The 16,824-nt window shown below is 40.0% G+C and overlaps 1 protein-coding gene across 2 annotated transcripts in view; it reads left to right on the top strand.

Moving 5' to 3' along the window:
• Window positions 1-1,670: 1,670 nt before the first annotated feature.
• VPS54 (VPS54 subunit of GARP complex) overlaps window positions 1,671-16,824 on the top strand; it is a 132,090-nt gene continuing 116,936 nt past the window's right edge. For both annotated transcript variants that reach the window (XM_007970455.3, XM_007970454.3), the window contains exon 1: window positions 1,671-2,161. The gene's annotated coding sequence lies outside the window, so the exon portion shown is untranslated. The remainder of the gene's footprint in view (window positions 2,162-16,824) is intronic.

Raw genomic sequence — 16,824 nt, 5'->3', positions numbered from 1 at the left:
TCCCAGCACTTTGGGAGGCTGAGGCAGGTGGATCACGAGGTCAGGAGTTGGAGACCAGCCTGGCAAATATGGTGAAACCCTATCTCTACTAAACATACAAAAATTAGCTGGGCGTGGTGGTGCACACCTGTAGTCCCAGATGCTTGGGAGGCTGAGGCAGGAGAATTGCTTAAACCTGGGAGGCTGATGTCGCAGTGAGCTGAGATCGTGCCACTGCACTCTGGCCTGGGCGACAGAGCCAGACAGTCTCAACAAAACAAAACAAAATACTCTTTTAGCTATTCTGGAATATTAAATACATTGTTATTAACTGTGGTCATCATGCTGTGCAATAGATCACTAAAATTTATTCCTCCTACCTGAAACTTTATACCCTTTGACCCACATTTCCCCTTTCCTCATCACCCTTTGCCCCCCAGTCTTTGGTAACCACCATTCTACTCTGCTTCTATGTAAACTCAACTGGTTTTATGAGCGATCAGGGATTTAAGAGGACTTCACTATTTTATAGTTAAATTTATTTCATACTGGAGAATGATTTTCTCACCTTGTTTATTACACAATTGTAGAGGATTGAATTTAGAAAAATATAATGTAAGAGTTTTCTCTTAACTATTTTTGATGCTTCCTTACTTTTTGTCCTCTTCCCCCAATTTTAGCTCTTTGGTGGGTAAAATATTATTTCATAAAAGTTATGTTTGCAGTTTTCAAAGTGACTTCTTAGAAGTGAAACTTGGATCAACTTTTTTTTCAACCCCCCCAACTATAAGAATATTTTCACTTTTGATTTGTTAAAACATACTATGTCTTGTAAATGCTTGAAATGTATTTTTAGGCGAGAATTTCAAAATTGAATAAAATCTTCCCAAAATTAAGCCACAAGCACTCAAATGATTGAGGACCTTTTTCTTCCACATCCATATATATATATGTGTGTGTGTGTGTGTGTGTTTGTATTTATATACTAAGACCTTCCCTTTCTTGTGGACGGTATTTTATTGGTTTAAAGTTGCAAGTCCTGTGAAACCAGGCTGAAATCAGAATTAGAAGGTATTAATTATCATACACACTCCAAGTATCTCAGTCAAGTAACAGGAATAACTGATTTCAGTCCCTGGGAGGAAGGCCTGGAACTTGGGGAAGACTTGGAGGGGAGGACCGGATGAGGAAAAGTCCTCAATAGAGAGAATTGGGTTGTTGCGGAGGGGTGACCTTTAACCTTTGGAAGGGCATTTATTTGGGAACGGCTGAAAAGCATTTACTTCGAGGGGGTGGGAGAGACGTGGAATCTCGTGGAAGTATTTGCTTTAATAGGTCCCGGGTGATTTAGGGATCTTTCGAGTCGGTTAGTCTTGTGGGTGGCGAGGGCTACGCTGGAGGGGTCGCGTCCCAGTCTCGGGGAAGGCGGCAGGAGGCATCTGGGTGTTCCTGAAAACTGGGAGTTGGGGGGAAGGGTGGTGGGGAAAGTGGAATTCAGCGTGGATTTCTGTCTGCGTGTAGGACTATTAGAGGAGGCGCAGGGGAGCCACGCGGTGTACTCCCCGCCCCGAGAGAACTCTGGCTGCGCCTGCGACGGGCACGCCGGCCTGCGCCAAAGCCGCTTTCCCCAGGCGGCGGGCACTCCCCCCGGCCCGGGCCGCGGCCCTCCCGCCCCGGCGGGGCCGCGCGGTGGATTGTGGGCTGGGGGCTGCGGCGGCCTCCGGCGCTGTCTCCCCACACCCGACCGGGCCAAGCCGGCTGGGCCGGCGGGGTGAGGGAAAGCAGTGGAGCCGGGAGCAGAAGCGCTAGAGGCAGTGGTCGTGGCGCGGCGGCGGCGGCTCCCCTGGAGGCCGGGGATGTGGGAGAGGCGGCGGCAGCAGCGGCGGAGGCGGCGCTGCGGACCCGGGGGAAACTGCTGGCTGACAGGACACCCGGGAGAGACGTGAGGGAGCCGCCGCTGCCGCCTCTCACCCCCGAGTGGAGCTGGGCTCGAGAGGGCGGCCCTGTGCTCCCCGGGCCGACTGGCCAGAGGGCGCGGGGCGGGGGCGGGAAGCCGGGCTCGGGCCCGGCCGGGCGCCGGGCGGCGGCGGCCGTGGAGCAGCAGCCTCGGTGCGACGTGGAGGGCTGGAGGCGGCGGCGATGCACTAGGCCTCGCTCAGGGCGGCTGCCCCGGGACCCGCAGGTAGGTGTGCCCCGCGGCCACCGCGCGTCGCGGCCCACTCTCACCCCGACCTCCTGCGGAGAGAGGGACCGAGACCCCACCCCCTCGGCTCTCCTCCCCAGCCCGAAGCGGACGGAGTTTCGGTCACAACTGACCGGCGCTGAAGCTTCCATTCTCCTCTCCGCCACCTCCTTTTTTTTTTTTTTCCTTTTCACTCTCCCTTCGGGATCGGGGCTGGCAGCTGTGTTCCCTACCTCCTGTCGGCGACCGCAAACGCCGCTCTAGCCCCTCTCTTTCCGGGATCCCAGCTTTGGAACTTCCATCACCCCCTTAGACGCTGCCCCCAAACTTTCCCTTTTCTTTTTCCAGCCAGGCCCCTAGTCCTATTGGATTCTATTGGAATCGTTTAAACGTTTGTTTGTTTTTCTCTCCGGGGAAGACTAACCCAAAGAGTTACTCAGTCTTTTGCATTTTGAAAATGTAGCTTGAAATAATTTGTTCAATAATTAATTTTCTTCAGTTCTGCCTCCTTCCATCTCTGCACAGATAGAAAGGGCAGGCCCTCCCTGCCGTCTCTGCTCTCCCGTCGTTAACTTGGGAACTTTGGCTTGCCAATTATAATTAGCCATTTGGTCAGTTCATGTGTTGAGTTCAAGATGGTATTTTTAGCATTTTGACTGACCGGGGTTGCGAAAAAAGATTTTTTTCCTTCTAATGAGCTTTATTTTTTTGGTCTTTATTGAGGCTCTTACTTTCGAAGAATTAAATTGTACTGTTTTTATTTTTAATTGGCTGTATTTCTGATTTGTCAAATCCAGGGCAGTCTTAATAGTAAACGACTTTAAGTAATACCATGATAAATTACTTGTAGTATACTGAGAAATGTTATTGCGATAACCCAAACTGCAGATTTTGATGTACATTCACTTTTATAAATCCGAAGGAGAGTTAATTGGAAAAAGCACCTTCAGAGCCTAAATGATTTCTAAGCAGTTAAATGATGGAACAGAGGGCATGATGGGATTTGTTTGTTTGGCTGTATTTGTAGTGTAGTCAGAATCGGATTTCCTAGAAATGGATGTTGATGGTTCGTAGTGATCATCGTTGCTCATGATAGGTTTGGGTAAAAATGATCAGTATGTGTAATTGATGTTTGGGACAGTAGAGTTTGCAATTTTATTGTAATTTGGCTATTTTAAAATTATATTCTGATAACTTAAGAATTATTACACTACCAATCTAAGAGGCAGTCTGAGGATCGCTTTTTAAATAAATGAAAAATGTTGTAATGGGTTTTTAAAATAAAGAATGCATCATAACCAAATTGTAAACACTGTTTTGTTGTTGTTAACATTCATATATTTTATTCTTGTAGAACTATTGTCACTACAGCATTTGGCTTTCTGAAGTGTTTTTGAAATTAGAATTTAATACTAAAAGTTTACTAGGAAAAGGTGATTACTTTTGCATATGTTTATATTTTCTGGAAAGTTAAAATTTATTTCTGGATAAGGTAATTTTTTGTGTCAGAATTAAAGTCAGTTCCTATATAGCCCATGAAACGGCAAATTTTGCAGAATTTGTTCTTCATCACATTCTTTTTTTTTTTTTGAGACGTGGTCTTGCTCTGTCGCCCATACTGGAGTGCAGTGGGGCGATCTCAGCTTGCCGCAACCTCCACCTACCGGGTTCAGGTGATTCTCCTGCCTCAGCCTCCCGAGTAGCTGGGACCACAGGGGTGCCCATGCCTGGCTAATTTTTGTATTTTTAGTAGAGACGGCGTTTCATCATATTAGCCAGACTGGTCTTAAACTCCTGACCTTGTGATCCACCCGCCTCGGCCTCCCAAAGTGCTGGGATTAGATGTGTGAGCCACAGCCCCAACCCATCACACTCTTTGTTTTAATCAACAAAAGTTAAGTACAATTCCTTTTTCCTGCTCTTAACTTTTTAAAAACTGCTTTATCGAGATAAAATTAACATACCATAAAATACGTCCATTTAAGGTGTACAACTTGGCTGGATTTGGTGGCTCACACCTGTAATTCCAGCACTTTGAGAAGTTTAGGCAGGTAGGTCACCTGAGGTCCAGAGTTCGAGACCAGTCTAGCCAACATGGTGAAACCCCGTCTCTATTACAAATATAAAAATTAGCCGGGAAATTAGCCGGGCATGGTGGCGAGCGCCTGTCATCCCAGCTACTGAGGAGGCCGAGGCTGGAAATCACTTGAACCTGGGAGGTGGAGATTGCAGTGAGCCGAGATGGCACCACTGCACTCTAGCCTGGGTGACAGAGTGAGACTCTGTCTCAAAAAAAGTGTACAATTCAGTGGTTTTTAGTTTATTTAAATAATTGTGCAAACATCACCATAATCTAATTTTAGAACATTTTCATCATTCCCTCAAAAAACCTTGTATCCATTAACAGTTACTCCCCATTCTCTTCACCCCAGCCCCATCTTTAGGCAACCAGTAGTGTACTTTCTGTCTCAATATTGGCCCAATGTGCGCCTTTCATATAATGCTGTGGGCTCATAGCTTTTTGAAAAGCTTTTCCTTTAAAATCAGTGTGCATGTTAAAATTTTTTATTTGAGCTAGGGAATAAGCAACTGATCACCAATATTAAAAGTGATGTTGTAAATAATAGTTACACTTTTTGGTTGTATTCAGCATAAAGTTGGAGAAAGAAGGCATGAATGTCTTCAGTAACCTCAAGAGGTGGTTTGGTCAGGTCGGAATCAATAAGTAAAAGTGGGCATTTTTGTCATTGAATATTAGAATATCAGGGTTGGAAAAGATCTTAAAGGTCATCAGCTTACTTCCTACTTACCTCACTATTAGTTGGCAGCAACCAGATGAGGAAATCTGGAGATTAGAAGCTTGAATCTCTAGGATGCATGGCTCAAGAACCACAGCGTGGCCATGTAAAGCAAGAAATGGGACTTTGGAAGTTAGAATTGTTTAGATTCTTGTATATATGTATGTATTTGACATTTTGCTAGCAGAGCTGAGAAAGAACTGGACATTCCCCCAACTTGGGGGGAAGTGTGAGTGACTATATGTAGCTACATTGATGAAACCCATGTTACAAAATCCTCTAAAAATGCTTTAACCTAAGGAAGGATAGCAGATGTATTATTTAGGTATCTTGTACTATTAATGTCTTATTTAAAAAAAAAAAACAAATTTAAAAAAATTATAATTAACAGGGCCAGTTGGAAGTTTCCTTTTTCAAATATCCAGTGCCCTAACATCTAAAACAATGGCTCTGCAAGGACGGTTTTGACCTCCAAGGGAAATTTGGCAGTGTCTAGAGACATTTTTGGTTGTCATAGCTGAAGGAAATGCTATTGGCTAGGGATGTTGCTAAATACCCTACAATGCGCAACATATTGCATCCACCTCTGCAAGAAATTATCCGGTTCAAAATGTCAGTGGTACCCTTGTAAACCTAGGGGTTGCGTGATTTCTGGTAAGGACCTAGTGTTTTTGATTCCTACCAGGTGGGAAAATAGTCTCAGTGGGCACTGTTTGGTGAATTAGATTAACACCTTAGAACCTCTAGCAACTAACTGTTTCTTTGCAAGAGGAGGAATTGAGGGAAAAATAAAAGGAAATCTATTTATGACACAATGCAGATATTCTTTTGTATATTTAGGTTGTCTTCAAATCTGAAAAAAGAAACCCTTTTTTTCCTAAAAATAGACTTAATTTACTGCAAATTTGGATATTGTTTTGCATTGTTAGTTATTTTTGCATATGTTTTTGAAATTGTAAATAGAATATATTCATATCTTTTATCCAGAAGTGATTTTTTTTTTTCCTGGCAGCTTCAACTACCAAGAAAGGAGAAGTAAGCTAAGTGTTTAACTTAATGTATGTATGTATGTATGTTGTGAATGTCCAGAAAAATTCAAAGCTTATAATGAATCTCTTTTTTTCCCCATGGGCTCCACTTTTGACTATTTAATGTTTTTAACAAGCTTAATTTGTTGATGAAAGAAGGTAATTGACAGTTGAGATCACTTTTGCTATTTATCATCCATACCTTGTAGATAAGTTACTCAAGTTATTCTTTCTGAGCCTCAGTTTTCTCATCTATAAAATAGGGGTAGTGATAATCCATGTATTACAAGGCTATTGTAAGAATTATTAAATGGGGTAATATGTATTAAGATGCTGTGTCAACTATAACATACTGTAGAAGAGTTATTCGCTTCAGAAGAATCAAACTAGGAAGGAATATAGAGGTTGTCAAAGGCAGGAATATAGATAGTAAGGCGGAGAATAGTGATGGCTGACAGCCTCTCTAGGGAGGAGAGAAGCACTAAATACAAATATTGATAACAAACTAGTAAAATAACTAGTGTATCAATATTTGAAACTCCTTAATATAGGGGCAAACTGAAACTCCTTAATATAGGGGCAAACTGACTTCCTTCTATAGCACCTGAGAGTATCACCATTATAGGACAGTAAAATAACTGATTATTAAAATGGTGAAATTAAGTTATTAAGAAAAGATTACCTTGTTTTCAAATATGCTATTTGAGAAGACTTGAAAATATATATTTTATTTCAGAGTTAAAATTGTTGTAAGTGACTTATACAAATAGTTTTAATCTTTTTAAGAGTATGCTACAGTTATTTGGATTAATTCCCTTTTTGGGAGTAATCCTTTTGTCTTCATTTACTATGCCTGCCTTCCTGTGTATTTGAAGGGTTTTTCTACCAGTGGTAATTATTCTTCGGATGTGAGGATTTAACTGAAGAAATAGGGGTTTTAAGCCACTCACCATTTGTAAAATCTCATTTCCTTCTAGATTTCTTTTTAAATTATTTTTCATCTTTCTATGCAAAAAAGTCACTTCGATTTTTCTATATGTCCAGTAGTCCACAGTTATGCTGTAGTGTTTAGAGTTGAATTAATTAAAATGCATGAAATGAATGGGCAAAAATATAATTTCTTACAATTTTATTATTATTATTTAAAAAAATAAAGTCTCACTCTGTTGCCCAGGCTGGAGTGCAGTGGTGCAATCTCGGCTTACTGCAACCTTTGCATCCTGGGTTCAAGCGATCTCCTGCCTTACCCTCCTGAGTAGCTGGGATTACAGGTGCACGTCACTGCGCCTGGCTAATTTTTGTATTTTAAGTGGAGACAGGGTTTCGCCATGTTGGTCAGACTGGTCTCAAACTCCTGACCTTGTGATCCGCCTGCCTCAGCCTCCCAAAGTGTTGGAATTACAGGTGTGAGCCACCGCGCCCGGCCAATTTCTTATAATTTTGTTAACTGGTCACCTCTCTTTCACAATCGTATAAAAATAAGGGTAGAGGTGGTCAAAGGCCCAGCTATTCAGTAAGATTTTTATGGGGTAATTTGAGGGTAGAATAGTTGCAGATAATATTCAGAATAAGTAATGTGGTATTCATAGGTATTATATATATATCAGTATTTACTTAATAACATTCTTTGACGTATACTGTATACTTAAATCTTCCCAGTTATCCCAAAAATCTTTATAGCTTTCCCCCCCTCAAATGCAGGATTCATGCAAGGTTAATGCATTTGGCTGGTATGTCTCTTTAAGTCTCCCCTAGTCTGAACTAGTTTCCTACCGCCTTCCTCTCTTCTTTAGATTTATCTGTTGAGAAGTAGAGACTGTATGTCCTGGAGCATGTTCCACATTCTGAATTGGTCTGTTCCTCATGATTAGATTCTAGTCAGACATTTCTAGTGAGACCACCACACAGATGATGTGTATTTCTACTGCTGTGTTACATCAGGAGGCACATGATTTCAGGCTGTCACTCTATTGGTAATGCAAGTTTGATCACTTGGTAAAGGTGGGACTGACAGATCTCTCTACTATTTAATAAATAATTTGTAGAGGATACTTAATAGCCATGTAAATATCCTATTCCTTGACACCCTTTACCCAGTGATTTTGGTATCCATTAATGATCCTTGCTTGAATCAATCATTATGTTGGAGGATTACAAATGGTGACTTTCTTTTTCATTCCTTCTGCTTTTATTACCTTCTTTGACTTTTTCAGGGCATTGAGGTCAGGTTAGATAAATTCTGAATATAGGCCACTGAATGTAGAAATCAGGTCATTCCTAACCTTTCCTGGAGCCAAGTAAGTGGTGAAGATGGAAGACAGCTAAGGAGGTAGACCAAAAAGAGAATAGAGGTTTGCCAGTGAAGGGGAGGTAAGACGTAGTAGCTGGAGGAGGCAGGGAGGAGGGAAAGGGCCTTCATTTGGTGCTTGAACTTTTTTTTTTTGATAGGCCGATGAAGAGATCAAAGATAGAATTGGGGAATAACTAATAGAAAAAGGTCCCAGATGAAGCAGGAAGAGGTAAGATCAAGAACAGCTGTTAGGGGATTAACTCTGGAAAAGAGTAGACACTTATACTCTATCTCAGAAAGTTAGGAGTTGTGTATAGATGATAATTAGATACATTTGGATATGGAGGGAAAAAACTACATCGGGGGGCCTTTTTTTTTTTTTTTTTTTTTTTTTTTTTTTTTTTTTTTTAAACAGTTACTTTTTGAGCCTTGGGTTGTTGAAAGTAGGCAGGCTAGGGGACTTGAGGAGAGTGTTGAAAGTGTTACACATTTTGTGGGGAATGGAGAAGTGTTTCAGGATAAATAAGTGAAAGAATTGCTGAGCAGCATCAGAGGCTCATTGGAGACTGGAACTCATAAATTTGTAATCAGCATATTTTACTGTTTTTTTCTAGCAGTGTTCTGCAACCAGGAGAAAAGCAAAGACAGATTGTATTGAAGGTGGATGAGGGAGGAGAGATGCAAGGGAGACAAAGTAATGGGGATGTAGGCTAAGTAATGAAGTTAGTAAAGTAGAACAGGGCTATGAAACCCAACCAGTGGGGAGGGATGTAAGGGTAGTGCCAAGCAGTGATTAATTAAAATACTAATTTATTGTTTGTTTGAGGTTATAGTAATCATAAACTCTGTTTTTACTTTTCCCTTAAACTAACATTTAATATTTTTATTTGTGAACTATTTACTGACTTAATGCAGATGTCTCTTAGCTATTTTGCTTTATTTTCCCTAAAATGAAAATTCCTTGAAAGTATCATCTTTGTTACTTAATAAGTGTCTAATAGTTTATATATTTGAGACATTTATTCAATAACTCTGAATGAGTGATTTTAAGATTATCTTGCTAATATTTGGCTGGGACACCAAGAAGAGAATACAAATGTCTAATATGGTTCATTTTGACTGACAAAAATTTCACTAGTTATACAGTCATATCAATGACCCAAAGGAGTAAGAAAGCATCCAAGTTATTTTTTTGTTGTTGTTGGAATTTTTACATGCTAGAGACAGATTTTATCTTAGTATAGTTTATTCATATTCCAGGCCTGTGACCCTTAATCAATTTTTTTTTTGTTTTCTTTTGAGACGGAGCCTGGCTGTGTCGCCAGTCTGGAGTGCAGTGGGGTAATCACGGCTCACTGCCACCTCCCCCTCCCATGTTCAAGTGATTCCCCTGCCTCAGCCTTCCGAGTAACTGGGACTACATGCATGCACCACCACGCCCAGCTAACTTTTTATATTTTAGTAGAGACAGGGTTTCACCATGTTGGCCATGATGGTCTGGATCTCCTGTCCTTGTGACTGCCCACCTCAGCCTCCCAAAGTGTTGGGATTACAGGCATGAGCCACCGTGCCTGGGCCTCCCCTTAATTTTAATGGCTGCTATAATGTTATAATTCTCTGATGAGTGCTGGGGAAAAAAAGACATTGCTTTTATTTGGAATATTATCTAGACTTAAAAATTATATATTATTTTATGAGGACATCTATGATTTTTATTCCTGATAAAGATGTCATATGAAATAGCATTTGTTTTATAAGCCATTTAAAAATATTTAAATCTAAGATTACAAATTGTTATAATTTTTATCCTTTAGTCACTATTATTTCTTATTGTTCCTTGTCACTAAATAAAAAGTAAATAAGTAACTTTGGGAAGCGCATGCATTCAGAGTTTCCTGCAAAGCACAGGGTCTCGTAAATGCTATATGAGGATGTAAAGAAAAAGCAAATTAGATTACTACAACTTTGTTCTTATTTTCTGGGTTCCTTAAGCCTCTTCCATACTTCTTTAATGCTCAAGAGGACTATAGAAGTTCTTATTTATATGACAGCCCCAATGTTAGTATTTCTTGAGAGTATGTTTAGATTGTACCTTCAATATTGAGATTTTTGTGAGCAATAATATATGTGATACGCATTTAAAAAAAATTTAAGGATTTTTAAAAATTCCGATTAAACTAGATTTTGTCAAATGATAAATCTTAAGTATAGTGTAGAAGTATATTGCTATTTGTGTATAGGTAGTGTGAAAAACTTAACTATACCATTTACCAGAAATTGACTCTTACATTTCAAAAATGTTGTGGAAAGTACTTCTTAGAATGTGAGATATTTGATGTATTTTGTAGGCAAACAGCAAGAAACCAACTGAAGGATGAGATTAAAGAGGAACAAGAAAAGGTGGTGGAGAAAGGAGGGGGCAGAGTTTTTACTATGGTAACAAACTCCTGAGTTCTATCAGACTGATCTTTGGTAGGACATTACAGTATGGTTAAGTGTTTCTTGCATATTATCAGTACTTCTAAATTTGGAGAAATGAAATTTGAGATTTTTTTTGTTGCTTTTATAAAAATAGCAGTCAAGTATGGACTTTAAAAAAAATTAGGTCCAAAATTGTATCAAAATTATGTCAAAAAAGCTCTGTCCAGCTCCAGTGTTAAAAAGAAATTCCTCTTTATCCATGTTTTCTCAAATTAGACATTTTTTTAAAAAAAATTATAGGTCAATTATACGGGGCCAGGCGCAGTGGCTTACGCCTGTAATGCCAGCACTTTGGGAGGCAGAGGTGGGCGGATCACCTGAGGTCAGGAGTTTGAGACCAGCCTGGCCAACATGTGAAATTTCGTCTCTACTGAAAATACGAAAATTAGCCAAGCAAGGTGACAGGCGCTTGTAGTCTCAGTTACTTGGGAGGCTGAGGCAGGAGAATCAGTTGAATCCAGAAGCGGGAGGTTGCAGTGAGCCGAGATTGCGCCACTGTACTCCAGCCTGAGTGACAGAGCGAGACTGTCTCAAAAAAAAAAAAAAGAAGAAAAAGGGGTCAATTATATGGAATTCAGAAGTTGTTGTTGTTGAGAAGGCCTCTCTCCATTGCCTCGGTCAGAGTGCAGTGACGCCATCACAGCTCACTGCAGCCTCAACTTCTTGGGCTCAAACTTTCTTGAAAGTGCTAAAATAATGGGCCAAAGTAGTGTATTTATCTCCCATTACAGATACTAAATTAATTCCTTTGGTAAGAAAAATGCAATAAATTACACTGATGAAAGTGTAGGCTGGACGTGGTGGCTCACGCCTGTAATCTCAGCACTTTGGGAGGCTGAGTCAGGCAGATCACTTGAGGTTAGGAGTTTGAGACCAGCCTGGGCAACGTGGTGAAATCCCGTCTGTACTAAAAATACAAAAATTAACTGGGCGTGGTGCCGGGTGCCTATAGTCCCAGCTACTAAGGAGGCTGAGGCAGGAGAATCGCTTGAACCTGGGAGGCAGAGGTTGTTGTGAACTGAGATCTTGCCACTGTACTCCAGCCTGGGCAACACAGCGAGACTCCATCTCAAAAAAAAAAAATTGTATAATATCTTTTTCCTTTTGGAATAATCCTGGTCTTATAAAATTATCACAATTAGATGTTAATTATATCATTCAACAGAAGATGGACATAAGTGATAGTTATGAGAATAAATAATTATCGGTTCAGTCATTGATCTAATAAGGAGACAGACAGAAAAAGAAAGCACCAGATGCCTGAAATGGGTGGGAAGGAGTAGTGAAATAATTTAAAATTTTTTTATTGGTGCAGAGAAAGAGGCATGGAACTTAGAATCAGAAAATCTGAATTCAGATTCCGTCTTCACAGTTAACTCACTAAATGGTCTGAAATGAAGTTACTCTTGAACTTGTTTCTTCATTCATATAATGGAGATCATTGATTCATTGATTCATTCAGAAATGTTTTTCTTACTAGGTTAATTTGAAGATGAACAAAAATCTGAAAGTAAGCAATTATGAACTGTATAGTGTTCACTGTATTTTACTATAGAGTCAGATATTAGTGATGATGCAATTCTTCTTGTCTTTCCATTTCGTTCTTCCCTGTCGTCCTTCCTTCTTTCATTGATAACATATTTTTACTGCGCTCTTGATCTAACACTTCACAGAACCTTCAGAACCTGCAGTCCCAGCTGATTCCACTCCTCCTCCTACTCACACATTGGGCACAGGAATAGGGTGTGAGGCAACTTTTCTAGGTCAGCCTGCTTATTTTCTCACTGTTGCTTGACAAAGTCCTGTCTTTCTCAAGGTGTGGCATAAACCTGAGGTGCCTTATAGTCCCTGGGCTTGATATTCTTTCTTTCTCACTTTGCCTTTCCTTTTCCCATCCCCTCTCACCCCATTCCTGTGTGTATGTAACTCTGACCATCTCCTTTCTCCACCATTTACTTGTTCCTTTTTTTTTTTTTTTTTTTTTTTTTTTGAGACAGAGTCTCGCTCTGTCACCCAGGCTGGAGTGCAGTGGCGTGATCTCGGCCCATTGCAACCTCTGCCTCCCGGGTTCAAGCGATTCTTGTGCCTCAGCCTCCAGAGTAGCTGAGATTACAGGTGCCCGCCACCACGCCCGGCTAATTTTTCATATTTTTTGTAGAGACGGGGTTTCACCACGTTGGCTAGGCTGATCTTGAACTCCTGACCTCAGGTGATCCACCCGCCTCAGCCTCCCAAAGTGCTGGAATTACAGACATGAGCCACCACGCCGGGCCTCTTGTTCCTCTTTAATCTCACCCTTCAGTTGACTTCTTGCTGTTTGCCTACAAATATGCTCAGGTCTCCGTTTGCCTAAAAGATTCTTGCTCAACTCTTGTTCTTTTTTTTTTTTTTTCTTTTTACCATGAAAGAGGTGTTGATACTGTTGCCTTTATTACTTCATCACTTACTTCTTAACCTCAGTGGGATGGCTTCTTCCCTAACCACTGTCCTGAAACCGTTCTTAATCCAGTATCCTTTCTAAAGTTAGTAATCTCCTTGACCTCTTTGCAGCATGTTGATGCTACTTACTGTTTGCACTTTACTTCCTGACACATCTTCCCTGTGTAAGGATGGTATTTCTGATTGCCATTGTCTTTTCCTCTAAACAGATTTGCCCTACCCCTTGCTCAGAGCTTTCATTAGCTCTCTTCTTCGGCACTTTCTCCACTTGTATATCACTTTCCTGTGACTATCTGTAGTTATCTACTAATTCATTCCTGTAATGTAATTGAACTAGAAGCAGTAATGGAAAATTCAGGGAGGCAGGATTCTGTTCACTACAAGAATTTTTTTTCTCCAAAGTAATTATGGTTGTTTTACAGTAGTATTCTGCTTTTGAAGTAGTTAATTCTTCATTATTGAAGTTTTCAAGTAGAGGCAGATAGACCCCTTATAGAAAAGATTTATATATGAAGTAGAAAGTTGAGGCAGATATTCTTTTAAAGTCTTGTCCAACTCAGAAATTGTAATTTTTATCTCGTCTACTCTACTTCCATGGACTTAACTTTGACCTATACTCAGATGTCTTCCAAACCATTATTTCCAGTCACTCCCCTACCACCTCCTCATCTCTCTTCTTTCCCACAGGCACAGTTTTTGTCATCAAAGTTGCTTTTGTTCTAGGCCACCATGTTTTCTGGCTTCATTATCACTTTCCAATATTCTTTTTACCCCCTTTAGTGTCATGGCAATGAGGATCATTTTTCTTGCTTTGGTGACTTTTCTGAGAGTAAATTATGTCTGCCCATATTGGTTTGTTTGTTCTTGCTGTTTCCCCTCTATTTCCCCCTACCCACCACCTCTCTCTTCAGGATTAGGAATGCTCAAGCAAAGAAAAAGACACCAGAAGAGGAGGATCAGGATCCTAAAGTTTGTAGCTATTTTAAAATTTTCTATGGCACAGTTGAAATGTTAATATTTGCTGACCATTTAAAAAGATGTTTGCCGGGCATGGTGGCTCACACCTGTAATCCCAGCACTTTGGGAGACCAAGGTGGGCGGATCACCTGAGGTCAGGAGTTTGAGACCAGCCTGACCAATATGGTGAAACCCTGACTCTACTAAAATTACAAAAATTAGCTGGGCATGGTGGCGTGCGCCTGTAGTCCCAGCTAATCAGGAGGCTGAGGCAGGAGAATGGCTTGAACCTGGGAGGCAGAGGTTGCAGTGAGCCGAGATTATGCCACTGCACTCTAGCCTGGCGACAGAGTGAGACTCTGTCTCAAAAAAAAAACAACAAAAAAGCAAAATGTTTATAATAATGGTTGTTGCAATTCTTTATTGAATGTCTACTGTGTACCAAGTATTATGCTATGAACTTACATAAGTTATTTAAATCTTACGACATTCCAATGAGGAAGATACTGCTGCTGTCCCATTTTACAAATGAGGAAACAGACTTAGGAAGGTAAGACAGTTGTCACACAACTAATAAATGACAGAGATCTAACTCATTGTATGGCCAATACTCTTAACTAGTATATCGTTTTATAAGGAAGGTGGAGATCTAGAATCAAATTTCAGAAAGTCAAGTAATGTTATACAAACAAGAAAATATATTTTGGATTTATATTTTTAGATTATTTGAAATGTATGTGAACATTTTGAGGTATTGTGTTAGTGGCTTACGTGTCTTTACCCACTCTCTGTGATATTCATTCATTTGCTCATTCATTCATTGAATAGTCATGTGGTTTACTGAATGCTTAGACTTTGTATTGGGTATGGTATAGGAAAGTGAATGAAACAAATATAAGTTTACAGTATAGTGGCAGAGATAGGAAACAAGCAGGTAAATAATCACGTAATTTATTTTAGTCTAAAGTTTTCCAAACTTTTTAAAATGACTAAGCATCCAAGCCAATTTCTTAATAGAATATCTCATACTCTTAATTTGTCTCATTGTTTCCTCATATATGGCAGTTTAAACCTTACTATCCTACTTCCTTCTGTTTACTGTAAACTCAAAGGTAGGTCTAGAGCCAACAGAACTGAACCTTGAGTTCACAGACTCTGTAGGGTCTGTAGAATTCAGGGAATCTATGAACTTTAGATGGGGAAAAAATTACATCTTTATTTTAACTTATCTCTAACTCAGTGGTTCTCAGCTGGGGTGAGTTTGTCTTCTCCTTCCCCAACCCTCGGACATTTGGCAATGTCTGGAGACATTTTTGATTGTCACAGCTGGGTGGGTACAAGAGAGTCCCTGATAACAGGATTATCCCATTCATAATGTCAGTAGTGTAAAGGTTAAGAAACCCTGCTCTAACTGGATTTTAGCATTTCCTTTAATTATGAGTATAAGAAACCCTTCATGGATACAGTATGGACAGTACATTTACAGTACCTGTAGCTTTGTCACCAATAGAAATCTCAGGTATTCTCATATCACATTCAATTGCTGCAGATATCTTAAGATTTAATTTATGCTCATGTATTGTCTATAAATTAAGGTAGTTGCTAGATTTGTATTAAGAAGCAATAATAGACTGGGCATGCATGGTAGCTCATGCCTGTAATACCAGCACTTTGGGAGGCTGATGCGGGAGGACTGCCTGAACCCACGAGTTCAGGACCAGCCTGGACAACATAGTGAGACCTCCTCTCTACAAAAATACAAAAATTAGCCAGGTGTAGTAGCGTGCACCTGTGGTCCTAGCTACTCAGGAGGCTGAGGTGGGAGGATCGCTTGCACCCAGTAGGTTGAGATTGCAGATAGCTGTGATTGTGCCACTGCACTCCAGCCTGGGTAACAGAGTGAGACCCTGTCTGAAAAAGAAGAAATAATATTACTGTTATAATTTAAACAATTATTATGGTAACTGTATTTCAGTATAATTGTCCATTGTAGCCTTGTGTGTTTTATGCATTTAAAAACATTATTCTAAGAAGGCATCCATAAGCTTTACCAGACTGTAAAAGAAATCCACAGGACAATAAAGCTTAACTCCTGATCTAGAGATTTGATGGGGTTGGATTAAACATTTTTGGAGAGAATATTTCATAGGTAATGATGTTTATTTCCTATTTTGTCATTTCATGAATTATATAATATCAGGTTGTCCTCCTATTATCAGTAACATTAAGTTTAATGACTTAAGGTGGTGACAGCCAGGTTTCCATTTTAAAGATACATTTTCCCCTTTGTGTTGCTAAGTAATCTGTGAGGTAATACTTAGGCACCATGAGAATATTCTGTTTTTAACAACTTTTTACCTAATGGCCTTAGCATACATTGGTGATTTTTGCTTGAATTAGCTTTTACATTGGGGGTTGCAAATTGGTGATTTTCTAATTTGATCATTCCTTCTATATTTATTACTGGCATTCTTCAGCGGAGATTTTCTTTCCCCACCCCCTTTCCTTATCTCTTTTTCCTCCCTTAAGTATCTCTACGTATCCATTAATTTTTACTTATTCCATATGTTATACTCTATTACTTTTAAAAAATATGCTTAAGTTGTCCCAAATGTGGCCCGTGGGAACCCCCTTTTAACTTGGCCCTTTGTCCTCTTAATAGGTCCTACT

Source organism: Chlorocebus sabaeus, chromosome 14 (genome assembly GCF_047675955.1).
Source record: "Chlorocebus sabaeus isolate Y175 chromosome 14, mChlSab1.0.hap1, whole genome shotgun sequence".
NCBI classification, from domain to species: domain Eukaryota; kingdom Metazoa; phylum Chordata; class Mammalia; order Primates; family Cercopithecidae; genus Chlorocebus; species Chlorocebus sabaeus.
The sequence above is the reverse complement of the archived record's forward strand: the minus strand, read 5'-3'. Positions and strand labels throughout refer to the sequence as shown.